The following is a 16,696-nucleotide window of genomic DNA, read 5'->3' on the forward strand; positions in this document are numbered from 1 at the left end:
TTTATGAATTAGTCTTAATTATAAAAATCAGACTCCTTTACTGTTTGGAACACACTCCAGCAATCCTCATCAGGAAGAGCTATATTAAAATATTCATCCCACATGCACACACATAATATGCACACACACACCCTCATAACCCATGTATGGACCAATAGCACACATACACACCCACACTACACATAGAATTTAGTATGTTACAAATATTCTTTGTATAAACAAAAAATGATGCTTAAAAATCTACATACATTAGAGAATAATTATAAAATGATAAATTACAGTGAAAAAAGTAACTGTAATACAACTGCACAAAATACATGCTGACACCTTAAACAATACTCATTACTACAGTAAATGAAACTGATTTTATTAACTAAAATGAGATATAACACTAATTTTTTTTCAATATATGTATCTTATAGAAATGTAAATCATGAGTTAATTTATAATATGAACTACTGGATAACAAATATACAATATTTCAATATATATATATTACATTAAAAAATTTTGTACCAAAACCGACAATGCCAGATAACCTGTACATTGTGTTAAATGTATAGCATATTTACATTTTCATCATGCTAAAACACTAAACAGAACTAAAACTACATCTCAGTAAGTCAAAGAAAATTAAAAACAATATGAGTTAGCAAATAAAATAATTGAAAGGTAATTAATGTCAAAAAAGGGAAATAATTAAAAATCGAAACCTGGTTCAAGAAAGCTAAATTGGTCAGCCTAGGTCTGACTGGGCTCCCAGGCACCCCCCGTGTGCCCGCTCACCTGCCTCCGCCTGGGGCCCAAGGCTCCTGTCCTCCTGGAGAGCCCATGAGCCCCCACCCCCGCCTTCAAGCCACATATTCTCGGGAAAATGCAGGGAACGCCAGGGAACATTCATCCCAGAAAGAAATGTCACCACCCCAGACAGAGGAAGGGGGACCGTTATTGTGGAAAGGGGATCATTCTGGGATTCATCGCCCCGAGAGAGGTTGGGAGACGGGACTAGGGCAGCAGAGGAAGCACGGGCAGGAGGGGACCCCTGGGGACAAACGGTGCAAATCACAAAAAGAACTACGCCTTGGACCCGCCACAGGGGGCAGAGAGCTTCCACGCAGAGCCCCGGACCTCACTGCCGACTCCCGAGATTTAACTTCAAAAAGTTCGCAAGATTCAGCAGCTTCGTCTGGCTCGTGTGTCAGGTGACCACGCAAGGTATGAGGTGTCCTCACTAGTCATCAAACTCAGAGCTGACGCACATGCAGGAATATTTACCAACAGCTTGAGCCGAGGTTCCCAGAGAAAGTTCCCAAAGCGATGCTCCCGTGAACCGGCTGCAGGACTGTAACTTTCCCACACCGAGAGCTGATAAAAACCTGGTGTGAAGAGCAGAGGGGGGCTTAGGGAGTTTCTGGAAGGGGCTGTCAGAGTCTTGGGGGAGGACGGGGGATGGGCGGCAGTGGCTCTTGAAGGAAGTCATGAAGATGAGACTAAAGGAGCAGGGCCGAGGGTTCAACATGCCTCCCCGGCATTTGGGGGGAACGACAGTGACTGAGCGCATCTGTGAGTCGGCACCGTGCAGAACAGGCAGTACTCATTTTTATTTTTGTTTTTGATGTGATTAAGGGTACAGTTACTCCTTCCACAAGAAACATGGGAAATCTTACACACACTTGAAAAGGCACGGGTAGTTGGGAAGCACAGCAATTAAGGCAGAGAAATAGTGAGCAACCTGCGGGGATTATGCAAAACAGCCGGACAAACTTGGATGATGGAGGAGAACACGGTAAACAAAGGGCGGTGCTCACGGGCCGAGGACGGTTTGGGAGCTCTCGTCCCGGGGAGGATGTGGGGCAGGCACCTGTCCTGTGGACGCGCTGGACGCTCTGCTGGTGCCTGTGCAGGAGGAAGACCACTGAGCTGCTGGCCCAGAGCATGAGCCCCACACGGATGGATTTCAGCAATGCGAATAGTAAGTTTAAGACTTCCTGAGGAAACGAAGCCAGACAGTGTCCAAAACCTCTTTTCTTTGTCATGTTTGTGTGTTTTCCGTCTGCCAGTCACATCACAGGGAAAATGAGGTTTCCCGGCAAAAGCAGGATCCTGCACAGGATATTGGAAGGTCCCTGTATTTGGGGGTTTTGACTCTAATCTCCAATCATCTGTAGTTGGCTGGGTTGATCATGATGGCCAGGAAGACTCTTGAAAGGCATGTGGGGCCAAAGGACACACCCTTGTCCACATGGAGAACCCCAAAACAAGTGTGCACCCTGAATCCCTGGGGAACTGCTTCAACCCAAAAGCTGCCACTGTTGCTGGGATTCCGCTGAGGAGGAAGACCAACAATTTGGTCCAGACAGGTGCCAGGGAATACAATCTATGGACTGAACTGCATCAGTAAGTAAAGGGCACATAATGGAATAAGAGTGAAAGATTGCTCAGGATTCCAGTGACAATCTGGAAAAGGAAGATTATTCCCATTTTCAAATCTAAAGCTACAATGGGTTCAATATTCATATTCATAAACAGAGAATTCTGCATGACAATATGAGTTGTTGATATTTTCATGAAAAATTAAATAAAAAATTCTCCACCTATTATTACTCTGTCCCAGTAATTTCTTTCCTTTTTTAAAATTTAAGTAACATTGATATGCAGTCTTATGAAGGTTTCACATGAACAACACTGGTTTCAACATTCACCCATGCTATCCAGTTGTCACCCTCTCATTGCAATCACTATCAGCATAGTAAGATGCGATAGCATCATTGCTTGTCTTCCCCAGGTGTACTGCCTTCCCCATGACCTACCTGTACTGTTGTTGTGATTGTGGATTGTAGAGAGCCGTAATCCCCTCTTCCCTCCCAACCTCTTCCCTTTGGTAGCCACTATTCCTTTCTTGGAGTCTGTGAATCTGCTGCTATTTTGTTCCTTCAGTTTTGCTTTGTTTTTATACTCCACAAATGAGTAAAATAATTTGGTACTTGTCTTTCTCTGCCTGGCTTGTTTCACTGAGTATAATTCCCTCTAGCTCCATCCATGTTATTGTAAATGGTAGGATTTCTTTTCTTTTTGTGGCTGAATAATATTCCATTGTGTATATGTACCACATCTTCTTTATGCAGTCATCTCTTGATGGACACTTAATGGTTGCTTCCATATCTTCACTAGTGTAAATAGTGCTGTCAAAAACATAGAGGTGCATAAGTCATTTTGAATTGGGGATCTTGTTTTCTTTGGGCAAATTCCTAGGAGTGGAATTACTGGGTCAAATGGTATTTCTATTTTTAGTTCATTGAGAAACTTCCATATTGCTTTCCACAACAGTTGAAACAATTTACATTCCCACAAAAGTGTAGGAGGGTTCCTTTTCCTCTGCATCCTCACCAGCATTTGTTTCTTGTCTTTTCAATCTTGGCCATCCTAACTGGTGTGAGGTGATATCTCACTGTGGTTTTAATTTGCATTTCCCGAATGATTAGTGATGTGGAGCATCTTTTCATGTGACTGTTGGCCATCCAAATTTCTTCTTTGGAGAAGTGTCTGTTTAGGTCCTCCACCCATTTTTTAATCTGGTTATTTGCTATTTGGGTTTGAGACATGTGAGTTCTTTATATATTTATTTTGGATGTTAATCTGTTATTGGGTAAGTCATTTATGAATATATTCTTCCTTTAGGATGCCTTTTCGTTCTGCTGATGGTGTCCTTTGCTGTATAGAAGCTTTTTAGTTTGATGTAATCCCACTTGCTCACTTTTTATTTTGTTTCCATTGCCTGAGCAGATGTGCTCAGGAAGAGTTGCTCATGTTTATATTCAAGAGATTTTTGCCTATGTTTTCTTCTACGAGTTTTTATGGTTTCATGACTTACATTCAGGTGTTTAAACCATTTCTAGTTTATTTTTCTGTATGGAATTAGACATCCAGTTTCATTCTCTTAAATATAGCTGTCCAGTTTTGCCAGCACCAGTTGATGAAGAGGCTGTCTTTTCCCCACTGTATATCCATGGCACCTTTATCATACATTGATTAGCCATATATGTGTGGGTTAATATCTGGGCTCTTACTCTGTTCCACTGATCTATGGGTCTCTTCTTGTGCCAGTTTGTCCTGATTACTGTGGCTTTGTAGTAGAGCTTGAAGTTAGGGAGCATAATCCCCCCAGCTTTGTTTTTCCTTTTCAGGATTCCTTTAGCTATTTGGGGCCTTTTTAATTTTCATATGAATTTTAGAACTATTTATTCTAGTTTGTTGAAGAATAGTGTTCATATTTTGATAGCAATTGCATTAAATCTGCAGAATGCTTTGTGCAGGATGGCCATTTTGACAATATTAATTCTTCCTATTAATTAATATTGTCATGGGATATATTTCCATTTATTGGTGCCTTCTTTAATTTCTCTCATGAATGTCTTGTAGTTTTCAGTGTATAGGTCTTTAATCTCCTTGGTTAGGTTTATTCCTAGGCATATTCTTTTTGATGCAATTGTAAATGGATTTGTTTTCCTGATTTCCCTTTCCGCAATCTAATTGTTAGTATATAGGAATGCAATAGATTTCTGTGTATTAATTTTGTATCCTGCAACTTTGCCGAATTCACTTATTAGTTCTAATAGTTTTTTTGCACAGTCCTTAGGGTCTTTTATGTATATCATGTTGTCTGCAAACAGTGGGAGCTAAATTCTTCCTTACCCATTTGGATGCCTTTTATCTCTTTGTGTTGTCTGATTGCTGTGGCTAGGACCTCCAGTACTATGTTGAATAAAAGTGATGAGAGTGGGCATCCTTGTCTTGTTCCCAAACTTAGAGGAAAAGCTTTCAGCTTTTCACTGATAAGTATGTTGCTAGCTGTGGGTTTGTCATATATGGCTTTTATTATTTTGAGGTACTTGCCCTCTATACCCATTTTGTTGAGAGTTTCTATCAAATTGAATTTTATCAAATGCCTCTTCAGCATCTGAGATGAACATGTGATTTTTGTTCTTTTTGTTGATATGGTGTGTGATGTTGATTGATTTTTTAATATTATACCATCCTTGCATCCCTGGAATAAATCCTACTTGGTCATGATAGATGATCTTCTTGATTTATTTTTGTATTTGGCTTGCTAATATTTTGTTGAGGATTTTTGCATCTATGTTCATCAGGGATATCAGTTTATAATTTACTTCTTTTGTATTGACTGTCTGGTTGTTGTATTACAGTGATGCTTGTGTCATAGAATGAGTTTGTAAGTATTCCCTCTTTGGAATACCTAAAGGAGGATGGGTATTAGCTCTTCTTTAAATGTTTAATAAAATTCAGCCATGAAGCCATCTGGCCAAGATGTTTTGTTCTTAGGTAGTTTTCTGATACCAATTCAATTTCATTGCTGATAATTGGTCTGTTCATGTTTTATGTTTCTTCCTTGGTTAGTCTTGGAAGGTTGTATTTTTCTAGAAAGTTGTCCATGTCCTCTAGGTTGTCCAATTTTTTGGCCTATAATTTTTCATAGTATTCTCTAATAATTCTTTGTATTTCTGTGGTGTCTGTTGTGATTTTTCCTTTCTCATTTCTGATTCTTTTTATGTGTGTACACTCCCTTTTTTCTTGATACATCTGGCTAGGTGATTATCTACTTTGTTTATTTTCTCAAAGAACAAGTTCCTGGTTTCATTGATTGGTTCTATTGTTTTATTCTTCTCAATTTTATTTATTTGTACTCTGATCTTTATTATGTCCTTCCTCCTAATGACTTTGGGCCTCATTTGTTCTCTTTCTAGTTTCATTAATTGTGAGTTTAGACTGTTCATTTGGGATTGTTCTTGTTTCTTGAGCCTGTATTGCTGTATATTTTCCTCTTAGAACTGCCTTTGCTGCATCCAACAGGTTGTGGGCTGTTGAGTTGTTGTTTTCATTTGTCTCCATGTATTACTTGATGTCTGTTTTTATTTGGTCACTGATCTATTGATTATTAAGGAGCATGTTGTTAAGCCTCCATGTGTTTGTGGGGTTTTTTGTTTTTCGTTTGGTTTTTTCTTGCACAATTTATTTCTAGCTTCACACCTTTGTGGTCTGAGAAGCTGGTTGGTACAATTTCAATCTTTTTGAATTTACTGAGGCTCTTTTTTCTGGCCTAGTATGTGATCTATTCTGGAAAACATTCCATGTACACTTCAGAAGAATGTGTATCCTGCTGTTTTTGGGTGAAATATTCTATAGATGTCTGTTAGGTCCATCTGTTTTAATGTGTTGTTCAGTGCCTCTATCTCCTTACTTATTTTCTGTCTGGACTGTCCTTTGGAGTGAATGGTGCATTGAAGACTCCTAAAATGAATGCATTGCATTCTATTTCCCCCTTTTATTTCTGTTAGTATTTGTTTCACCTATTTATGTGCTTCCATATTAGTTGTATAGATATTTATATTTATAATGGTTATATCCTCTTGTTGAACCATCCCCTTTATCATTATGTAACATCTTTGTCTCTTGTTTTTTTCTTTGTTTTGAGATCTATTTTGTCTGATATAAGTACTGATACCTCTGCTTTTTTCTCCCTATTATTTCCATGAAATATCTTTTTCCATCCCTTCCCTTTTAGGCTGTATATGTCTTTGTGTTTGAAATGAGTCTCCTGTAGGCAGCATATAGTTGGGTCTTTTTAAAAAAATCTATTTTGTGACTCTGTCTTTTCATTTGTGTGTTCAGTCCATTTACATTTAGGGTTACTATTGATAGATATGTACTTATTGCCATTGTAGGCTTTAGATGTATGGTAACCAAAGGTTCAAGGATAGCTTCCTTACTATCTAACAGTCTACCTGAAATAGCCTGTTATGCTATTTCAAACACAATCTAAAGGGTTTTTTTTCCCACCTCTTCTTCTTCCTCCTCCACTCTTTATATATTAGGTGTCATACTCTGTGCTCCTTATGTATCCCTTGACTAACTTTGTAAGTAGTTGATTCAATTTTGTATTTGCTTAGTAATTAATTGGTCTACTACCTTTACTGTGGTTTTATCTTCTCTGGTGACAGCTATTTAACCTTAGGAGCATTTCTCTAGAAATTCAGAGCAGTCTCTTTAAGATATCTGGTAGGAATGGTTTGATTGTGCCAAATTCCTTCCACTTTCACTTATTTGGAAGTTGTTTAATCCCTGCTTGAAATTTAAATGATAATCTTGCTGGGTAGAATATTCTTGGTTGGAGGCCCATCTGTTTCATTGCAATAAATATATCATGCCACCACCTCTGGCCTGTAATGTTTCTGCTGAGAAGTCTGATGATAGCCTGATGGGTTTTCCTTTATAGGTTATCTTTTTTCTCTCTCTGGCTGCTTTCAGCACTCTCTCCTTGTCCTTTATCTTTGCCATTTTAATTATTATATGTCTTGGGGTTGTCTTCCTAAGGTTACTTGTGTTGGGAGACCTCTGCATTTCCATGTCCTGAGTGACTATTGCCTTCCCCAGATTGGGGAAGTTTTCAACAATTATTTCCTCAAAGACACTTTCTATCCCTTTGCTCTCTCTTCTTCTTCTGATACCCTTAATGTGAATATTGTTCCATTTGGATTGGTAGCACAGCTCTCTTATTCTTTAATTCCTAGAGAACCTCTTTTCTCTGTTCTCCAGCTTCTCTGTTTCCTGTTATTTAAATTCTATTTCATTTACCATCTGCTGTACGTCATCTAATCTACTTTTAAACCATTGTATGTTTCATTTCAGATACTGTATTTTTCAAATTTTCTCTTTTTGTTGAAGTCCTCCCAGAGATCTTAAATATTTACCTGTAACTCCATTAGAATGTTTATGACTTTTATTTATCAAGAAGATTGGTGACTTGTTTCAGTAACACTCTTTCTGGCATTTTTTTCTTAAATTTTTGTTTGGACCAAATTCCTCTGTCTCTTCATTTTTTGGTGGGGAGTTCTTATGAGACAACAGAGTTGTGTAGGAGGCACCGTGCAGGGCCCAGAAGCTGAGTCTCCTGTGTGGGAGCCCCAGCTGTTAGCATGCAGTGGATACAGCACCTGTCTGCCTTGATAATGGTGTACTGCTCTGATGCAAGCGGGTGCAGTGCCTGCCAGGAGGAAAGAGCTCCCAGGGCTGGCTTTTAAATGCAGCTCCCTGGCTGGCCCAAAAAGGGCTGAGCAGGCTGGGTGTTCTCTCCGTGCATACATGAGAGTAAAGTTTATCTTTACTGCTGTCCAGAAGGCCACACACCACTGTGAGGAGACTGTGGGCTGTGTTGCCAGCAAGGAGGTCAGAGCACCTGAAGCTCCTGAGGGCTCCCAGGCTGTTGGGCTGAGGGTGGGCTGGGGACGTATTGTCCACCTGATCTTTCTCTTAAACAGAAGGCCCTGTGCAATCCTTGCCCCTCTGGTGCCCCTCTCACTGCTGGGAAGTCTTTTCAACTGCCCACTCAGGGGGGCCGGTAGAGTGCGCCTGTTCCCTACAGGCAGCTGGGATCTCAGCCTCTCCAAGTGTACCACCCATCTCTGTTGTCCAGCTCCACAAATCACCAGGCACCATGCAACGTGGGCTTGTGTTCCTGGACCAGATCTCCAGGGCCGCAAGAGACCTGTGTCCCTGTGTTCCGGGACCTGGGCTTCTGTTCCCTCCCCGCTCTATTCTGCCTCCACCCTCCCGTGGGCTGGGGTGGGCGGTGGGCTTGTGTCTCCCTGGATCAAGGCTCTGTCACTTTACCCTCTTCTGTAGGGTCTCTCTTCTTCCCCAGAGGTCGGTGGTCAGTTCTGCAGTCTTCAAGTTGATTTCAGGCCTGGTTGTATTCGCTGTATTTTCATGTTCTATGTGATTTTGGGAGGAGGTTTTTTCTTTGCCTTCCTATACCACCATCTTTTTTTCTCTCTCCTCAGTAATTTCTTTCTAAAAGATATTTCATTTAAAAGAAACTTCCCAAGTTCAATGTGTTTCTTTTTATAGCCTTTACAATGAATGAGTCACTGTTATGGGTGTTTTACATGTTCTAAATAATTTAATATACACAATACTAAGATTTAGGCACTACTCTTATTCTTTTAAATATCTGGAAAATATACCACAGGGCATTTAAATGACTCACGTAAGTATTGGCAAAGTCTGGATTTGAACTAGGGTAGCCTGGATGCAATGAAATTATTGTTACCGCTCTGCTAGATAATAGAACCTCGGTTGTGTTCTTTAAATAACTCAAATATATGTATACTTTGTCATTCTTTATATGTATTTTATTTTCTAATTTTGTGATAATTTCCATTGTTGTCTGTTTTATTCTGTGTACCAAAATCCCTTGTGAAGACAGATTTGGGGCTGTTGATAAAATACAGAAGCTCTGAGTAATTTATCATGACCAAATTGGAGTTACTGAATATGGATCAATATTAGGATAGAGACAGAAATACTTCATTTCTTGCCTAGGGTTCCCACCACATTAAGTTATTGTACAATGACATTGGAGTGTCCTCTAAGCTACTGGGTATGAAAGACAAAAAAGTGATAAAATACTCATGGTAGAAACTAAATTAATCCTTATTTGAGAGCATAAAATTATCTGCCCATTATTTTAGAAAAAAAAACCCTGAACACCACTTATTGTGTGATTTGGAAAAGAGATTAAAATACAAGAAAAGTATGTGAAACGGAATTTGGAGGTATAGGGTCATGTGCATTTAAAAGTTTGAAATGGAAGACAGTTGGAAATAACAGAGAATTTTTAAACAACAAAAAATTATATGGTATATTTGGCCATGAAAAATATTGAATGAAATACTTGATTTTGTGTCTGCCATCTTCAGTCCTCAAGTGTGAAGTTCATTTTCCTTAAAGTCTCATTCCCTAATTTTGTGAGGGAAAATTGCTCACCATGATCAATAGAGAACAGATATTTTCAATGGGGATATAATCACTGTTTCCATCAAGCATGTCACACTCAAATTAGAGAAAGATAAATGATACTTATTCAAAATATGTAGCATTCCATCAGCTCCACCATATTCACTAACACAGGCTCAGAATTTTACAGAAAACCTAATCATGAATATTTTTCCATGTTTTCTCTACAGAGGATTGAAAGTAAAATTCATAAAAATCTGACTTCCTTACTGCATGTAACTAATCGCAGGTATCATCGTCAGTGACGGTTACCTTGAAAGCTATTAGAAGCAGGGTTCAGTGTTAAGACTTTTAAGATCACAATATATGCATTAGACAAAAATGTAAAGGCATGAGTTAAGCACTATAAACAGTAATTAGATGACAAATCTATCTTTGTGATTTATGTATTTTTGTAATCTATTTCTTATATTTTAGAATATTCATGTTTACAAAACATTGCATAATAAAACTTATAATGCCAACTAATGTGTAAAAAGTATGGCTTATTTACATTTTTATGACAGAACAGCATTAAATTAAAAGAAAAATACACTTTAAGAAGTCCACACAGAAGAATTAAGGCAAACATAAGATGTTCTAACAAATTTAAAAAGTGCAATATAAGTGATGTAAAGCAACAGAGTGGAGTAATTATACATGGGAAAGACTATTTCTAAGAAAGATAAAGACATAACCTGCTGGGGTCCAAAAGTCTTCCCTGGGTCTCCGTCCATCCTTGGGGATGTGAGAAGGTTCTGAATGGAGTTGATCTTTATGTTACCTCGGCATCTTTCCTCTGAGTGAAACACAGAATGTAGATGCTTATTCCTCACTGGGCAAGGACTATGAGAAAAGTATAAAAAGATGTGTGTTCATAAATACTAGTATCTTAAATTTAACAAATTAAGATCTGCAAATATTCCATTAAAGAGCCTGCTTAATTTTATTGTGGATATATGTTTATGTAATGGGAGTTATTTCAATATGGTTTCTTCATGCTTTGCCCCCTGCCCGCATCTGCAGTGTGACTGGCCTGCGATTGTTAAGATCCCACTGAGAACGAGGGCATCACGGTGGGTGTGACATGGTGAGAAACACACATTTTTCTAATTTCGGATGAGGTAAGAGCACCGCGCATTTCTTCCAGCACGAGCACAGAAGCGCCTGGACACACAGGCTCACAACTCAAGGGCACAAAGGGGCTGACAGTGGGGAATGTGCCCTGAGGAAGGCAGAGGAGCTCACTGGCCACCAAGTGGATTAGCAAAATGAGAAAAATAAGTGTGAATGGTGGGGGAGAGGGGAAAAAGGATAGAAAGGCATCAGCAGGGCCAGGACGGTGCGGGCAGCTCTGGTATCAGGGAGGCTCTTGGGGAGCCCATTCCTATGAATGTGCAGGACCCGCTGCTGGTGCCTGAGCTGGAGGGAAACCACCGAGCTGCCGGCCCGGAGCGTGGGCCCCAAACACGGGACGTGCCTGCCCCAGTAGGGTTATATGGTACATGAAAAATCCACTTTATCCCTAATTGTTGCACCTGTTCTTGTAATGCATGTCCAGTAAAGTGGGTGCCTTGATTGCTCTCAATCACCTGCCGCCGGCCATAGGCTGCAAAGAGATGCTCCAGGCCCCTTTTGGTGGTTCTGCACGACATGTAGGAAAAGCAACCAACAGTCCAGTGGCTGTGTCCACACAAGTCATAGCATATTGATAACCTTCTGATATGGGTGGAGACCCAATATATTCTATTTGCCACTTGATGAGGGGTATCAGCCCCTTAACCATTGCCCCATATTGCTGTGGAACTCATTGCAAATTCCTCTTACAGCACAAAAGGCACTCCTGCTGGGATCTACTGACTTCAAGGTCAAAGGCAGGCCCCATTGACAGGCTACAGCCCACGCTGTCTTTTGTCTGGCATGCAATAAACGTTGTTGTAAGCATTGGGCCACTTCAGAGGCAGGCTTTTCATCTAGCCAATGTACCTCAGCCCGTGTGTCTACCTCACTGCTCCTTAGGGAAGCCAAAGGCAAATGGCCTGTCACGTGACATACCGAGACTATTTTAGTCTGACCAGAGGCCCATAAGTCTTGCCACAATTCTTTCCCCAAAAGGGGCTGGTGAACAACAATCCACTTGGCATGGTACCACATCAGGAGCCCTAATAGATGGCATAGCTCCTCGTGCAGACAAGTACTGGGGAGGGCTCCTGGGGGTTCATGAGTCATACTGCCCATGGGCTGCTCTTCCCTTTCCCATCCTCCATCCATATTGTCTCAGTCTCAGGATGGAGACCCACAGCCCTCCACTTCGAGGACTGCACATGGCTGGAGCTGTGTACCATGAATCTTCGGGTACAGGGGCTCTTTCCTTCTGATAAGTGGTCTTTGTTACTAATAGATTCAAAGCAAATTCCTCCTGCTTTTGACTGGTAAATGTCACTGGCCCCAAGTAGCGTTGGAGCTCTCCACTCCAGGGGCTAGTTGAGAGGGTGCTATGCTGCTGTAACTATGCATCCCATTTGGCCAGTTTCAGCATCTGTGTCATGCCACTCTGTGGCCTTTTGGTCCAGTTCTGCCCTCACCTCACCATAATTCCAATTATGGAATACAATGTCATTATTGGTGTCAGGCCTGTTCCACTGATGGGCTTCATAGCCAGAAAGGCGTGGTGCACAGCAGTCAGTTGCTTCTCTACCAACGTGATCTGGACCTGCATTTTCCAAAATTGCAACCAGAATCCAAAAGGTTGGTGGGTCTGTTCAAGCCACCGCTAGAGGCCACCATCTTCAGTTACATGAACATCTAGCTCACAGAGCATTGTTGGGTCCATCACACTCAAGGTGGGCACAGCCTTGACTTGCTGCTTAGCAGCAGCAAAGGCAAATGCACACATCTCACCCCAGTCCCACCTGAAGGCATTTTGTACAAACCTGTTTAAAGGCTTCAGAATTTGTGCCAAGTGTGGGATAAACTCCCTCCAGCAGGTCAAGATATCCAAAAACTCTTGTAATGCTGCCACAGTGGTAGGGGTAGGGAATGCCTGGACCTTGTCTATGATCACTTCTGGGATACTTAAGTCGTATCTGACCAGACAACCCCCAGGAACTTCATGACAAACCAGGTCCCTGAACCTCGGTGCTGTTGCAGCCGTCTAGGAAATGCCCCTTGTCGATCTTCAAGAGAATCAGACGTGAGCATATCATCAATGTAGTGATACAGCCTCACCGTTGGCGGTTTCTCCCATGCTGCCAAGTCCTGGGCTACGAGTCCATGACAGACGGTGGGATTACGGAGGTATCCCTTTGGAAGGACAGTGAATGCTCACTGCCAACCTTCCCACATGAAAACAAATTGTTCCTGGTATTCTTTCCTATGTCAATAGAGAAGAAGGAATTAGCAATGTCCACAACATAATGATACACCCCTAGTGCATGACTGGGGGTGTCCTAAGGGCTGTTATAGAGGGGATAGCAGCATGCATATGGGGTGTGAGATTATTTCTCTGTAATTCATGTTCATATGCCAACAGGCATCTGGCTTTTTCACTGGCCACACTGGGGAATTAAAAGGACTATGAATGGGGTTTATGATACCCACCTTCTCCAGCTCCTGTAGAGTCTTTCCAATTTATTTATGTCTCCCGGGCAATTTATAATGCTTAGTATTTGTCACCCAGTCAGGAACAGGAAATGCTATAGGCGGGTGTGTAGCATGTCTTCTCAGAACTGTCTTTACCACACGTACCCTCAGTCTGAACTCACCTGCAGTATTGGTAACCACAGGCCCTGCAGGATGTCCACCCCAAGATATATTCAGGTGTAGTAGAGATAGACACAGGTTACTCCTCTGTGAGAGGTGCCTTACTCCCATGGGATTTGGGCTTTCTTCACTCTAATTGCCTTATCCCTGTAGCCATCTCTCACAGCAGGGACCCAGGAAACCACTCAGGGTTGCCATAATAGGACAGCATTCAACTCTGGGGTCCGCTGGTGCCAGGGTACACTGCACATTCACTCGGGACTGATGAATTGCTAATTAGACACGTGGCCTCTGGTCCCCAACATTTCCCTCAAGTAGGGTCCTTGTCATCCCTCCTGTCAAACTGCAATGCCCAGTCATCTTCCTGGGTGCGTCTGGGTGGGGTCAGAGTACTCTCCCCCAGGAAGTCTTGCAGACACAGAGGCCAGGCATGTGGCTTTGCCTCCATTTTCCATGTCTTGGACCTTAACAGCTGGAACTACAGCTCTAGCAAGACTTTATTGGGGCTGCCCTTCTAATTTCACTTCCACTGCCCCCATCTTTATCAGACAAAGCCACATCTGAGTCAAGGACTTCACAGGTACTGACGAAGACATCTCTCAGCAGTACACCATATTTCCTTCCATGGTCTCATTGTTTCAGCCTCTTCGTGATCTGCTACAGTATGAATAACCTCATCTTTGGGCGGCTCTAAGTGAGGGGCAAGAACAGCCACTAGGGACCTAAAGAGGGATGGGGGGCCAATTGAAGAACCGGACTCCTCATTTCCATTATGAGCAACTCCACGTCTGGACATTTATACTCCATGTTATTGATATTCTTCATGACCAACTCCCGTAACACCTGTAGATCAACAGACATCTGCCATCTAGATGGAAAGACAGCAAATCACCCTGATTAGGCCACATGGCACTGAGCACCAGTGTTCCAGTTGAGAATGCCATAGTTCCTGGGGTCTGAAAATCATTTCGTAATCTCTGCCAAAAGGGTGAGTCACCCGGGAAGCCAGTTTTCCTATTTCTGACCCAGATGGAGTAATTCCATCTATCCTGCTTCCCAAAGGCAAAAAAGCCAGTTGACAGAGCCTCCGAGAGCTTTTGCAGACATCGGGGAGCTCAAATCCACCAGTTCAGCACAGGTATGGGGAAAAGAACATGGGGCTCCACAGCCTGGGGAGGGGGCTGCATCTCCCCCTGAGGGACCCACTGGTATTGCATTTTTACTTTTACTACAACTGTGGAGGCTTTCAATGCACTTGCACGTGGGAGGGGCTGGTGCCTCCAGTGGTGCCTCTGGTGCCACAGCCTCATCCTTCCTGAACTCTTTGTCCCCTAACATCTCTCCTACCACTTCTGGGGCCAAAGAGCCCAACCCTCACCTCCCCCAAGCCTCTCGCCGTGTGCGTTCTCCTCCTGCCCCTTCCCGTACCATTAGTAACCTCTCAGCAGCACTCTCTCGGTTTTTACCAGTTTCCTTCCTCATATCACCACTTGCATTCTTGTTCTGCCACTTCCTGAAGTGAGTCTCTCTCTTCAGTAGCCCTCCCAAACGCTGAGAAACATCCAACCCACGGTTCCCACTATGGCACGGGCACTGTTCCCCCAAGGAGTCCCCTATATAGTGGAGGGCCAACTCCACAGCCTCAGGTGCCCAATAGCCTAGGGATGAAGCCACCACAAATTACATCCAAGCTGGGGGACTCCTGGGTGCCTCCCCACCATCCCTAGATGGGTCCCCAAGTGTCTCCCAGACACCCGTTGGGACAGCCCACTGAGGCTTCACACCCACCGGGGTGGACCTTTGGCTGCGCTGAATCCTGCCGACTGAACCAAGAATGTAGCACCAGGAGTAGGGGGTTCCTTCCTGGGGTAAGTTCCTATGAATTGGGACCAAGGGGGAGCAAGGGCAAGAACTTGGGGATTAAAGATGGTATTCTCACAGCTTCGTCTCCCTGGCTCACACCTGCAGCCGTCTCTGGCACCGTTCAGGGTCCGCTCACACGGTTCACGGCTGGCCCCAACGCTCTCTGGCCGCTCTCCGACCCCAGCAGGAACAACATGGGCAGGTCCGCGGTGGCTGGAGGGCGCCTGACCGATCGCACGCCAGAGACAGAGGGAGGACAGAACGGGTGTTTCTTCTCCATCACTAACCTGGGCTGGCAAACCTGTAACTGACCAGTGAATCTGTCACTGGCAAACATAATGTTCAAATATACCCTTATTATATACACATTGGGTGCTATTAATGCCAGTAGAAAATCCGTGTCAGAATGCTCCATTTCCCCCAGATTTAGTCTTCACCCACAGTTCCTAAATACAATGCAGTCTCTTTAAGGTGAAAAGGGGGTCTTTTCACATTAATGACTTTTGGACCCTACCCAATAGTATGCACTGTAGATTGAACCAGTCAGTAGCCAGTAATTTAGCCAATCATGAATATATAATGAGGTCCTCACAAAATCCTCAGAAGTGCTTCTCTGCTCCCTGGAATCCCGCTTCAGTCAGACAGCTTCCATGCCTGGGGAACCAGAAGGCCTTGACACACCAAGCCAGACCCCAAGCTTCACAGGGTGACTGTTTGGCACCTTGCCCTATACATCTCTTCATCTGGCTATTAACTTGTACCCTTCATGGTACCTTCATTAAACAGGTAAATGTGTTTTCCTGAGTTGTGAAGCGTTATAAAGCAAATTAATAGAATACTAAGGTAAGCTTGTGGGAACCCCCAATCTGTAGCCAGTAGGTCAGAAGCACATGTCACTTCCTGGGCCTTCCAACTGGCATATTCAGTGGGGGGTGGAGGGCAGCCTTTGTAGGATGAAGCCTTTATCTTGGGCAATGTGGTCTGTCTCCAGGCGATAGCATCAGAATTATCAGACACCCTACACGTGTTCGAGGTTCTTGGTGTTGTGTGGAGAGACCCACCCTCTACCACACACACGCTGGTACTGGGCCCGGGAACCTGAAGGGAGTTAGGCTACCCCACCTCGTTCGCTGTCCGAGTAATGGGATTTGGAGGACCAGTGCAGACTCACAGAAATACGTGGTTTCTGAAGAGAAAGAATGAAAGCTCAGGCGTAAGGAAA

General features: G+C 42.9%; 1 protein-coding gene and 1 long non-coding RNA gene across 15 annotated transcripts in view; both read right to left on the minus strand.

Annotated features, from left to right (window-relative positions):
• LOC118909711 (zinc finger protein 493-like) overlaps positions 1-16,696 on the minus strand; it is a 160,180-nt gene that overhangs the window by 26,252 nt on the left and 117,232 nt on the right. The window lies entirely within an intron of this gene.
• On the minus strand, positions 1,750-15,516 carry LOC130682245 (uncharacterized). The gene is made up of 4 exons (XR_008995454.1): positions 13,450-15,516; positions 11,388-13,222; positions 3,108-10,695; positions 1,750-2,457 (listed from the first exon to the last, which is right to left on the minus strand). It is a non-coding gene; the product is annotated as an uncharacterized LOC130682245 (long non-coding RNA).

This window comes from Manis pentadactyla (genome assembly GCF_030020395.1).
Source record: "Manis pentadactyla isolate mManPen7 chromosome 15 unlocalized genomic scaffold, mManPen7.hap1 SUPER_15_unloc_1, whole genome shotgun sequence".
Classification (NCBI taxonomy): Eukaryota; Metazoa; Chordata; class Mammalia; order Pholidota; family Manidae; genus Manis; species Manis pentadactyla.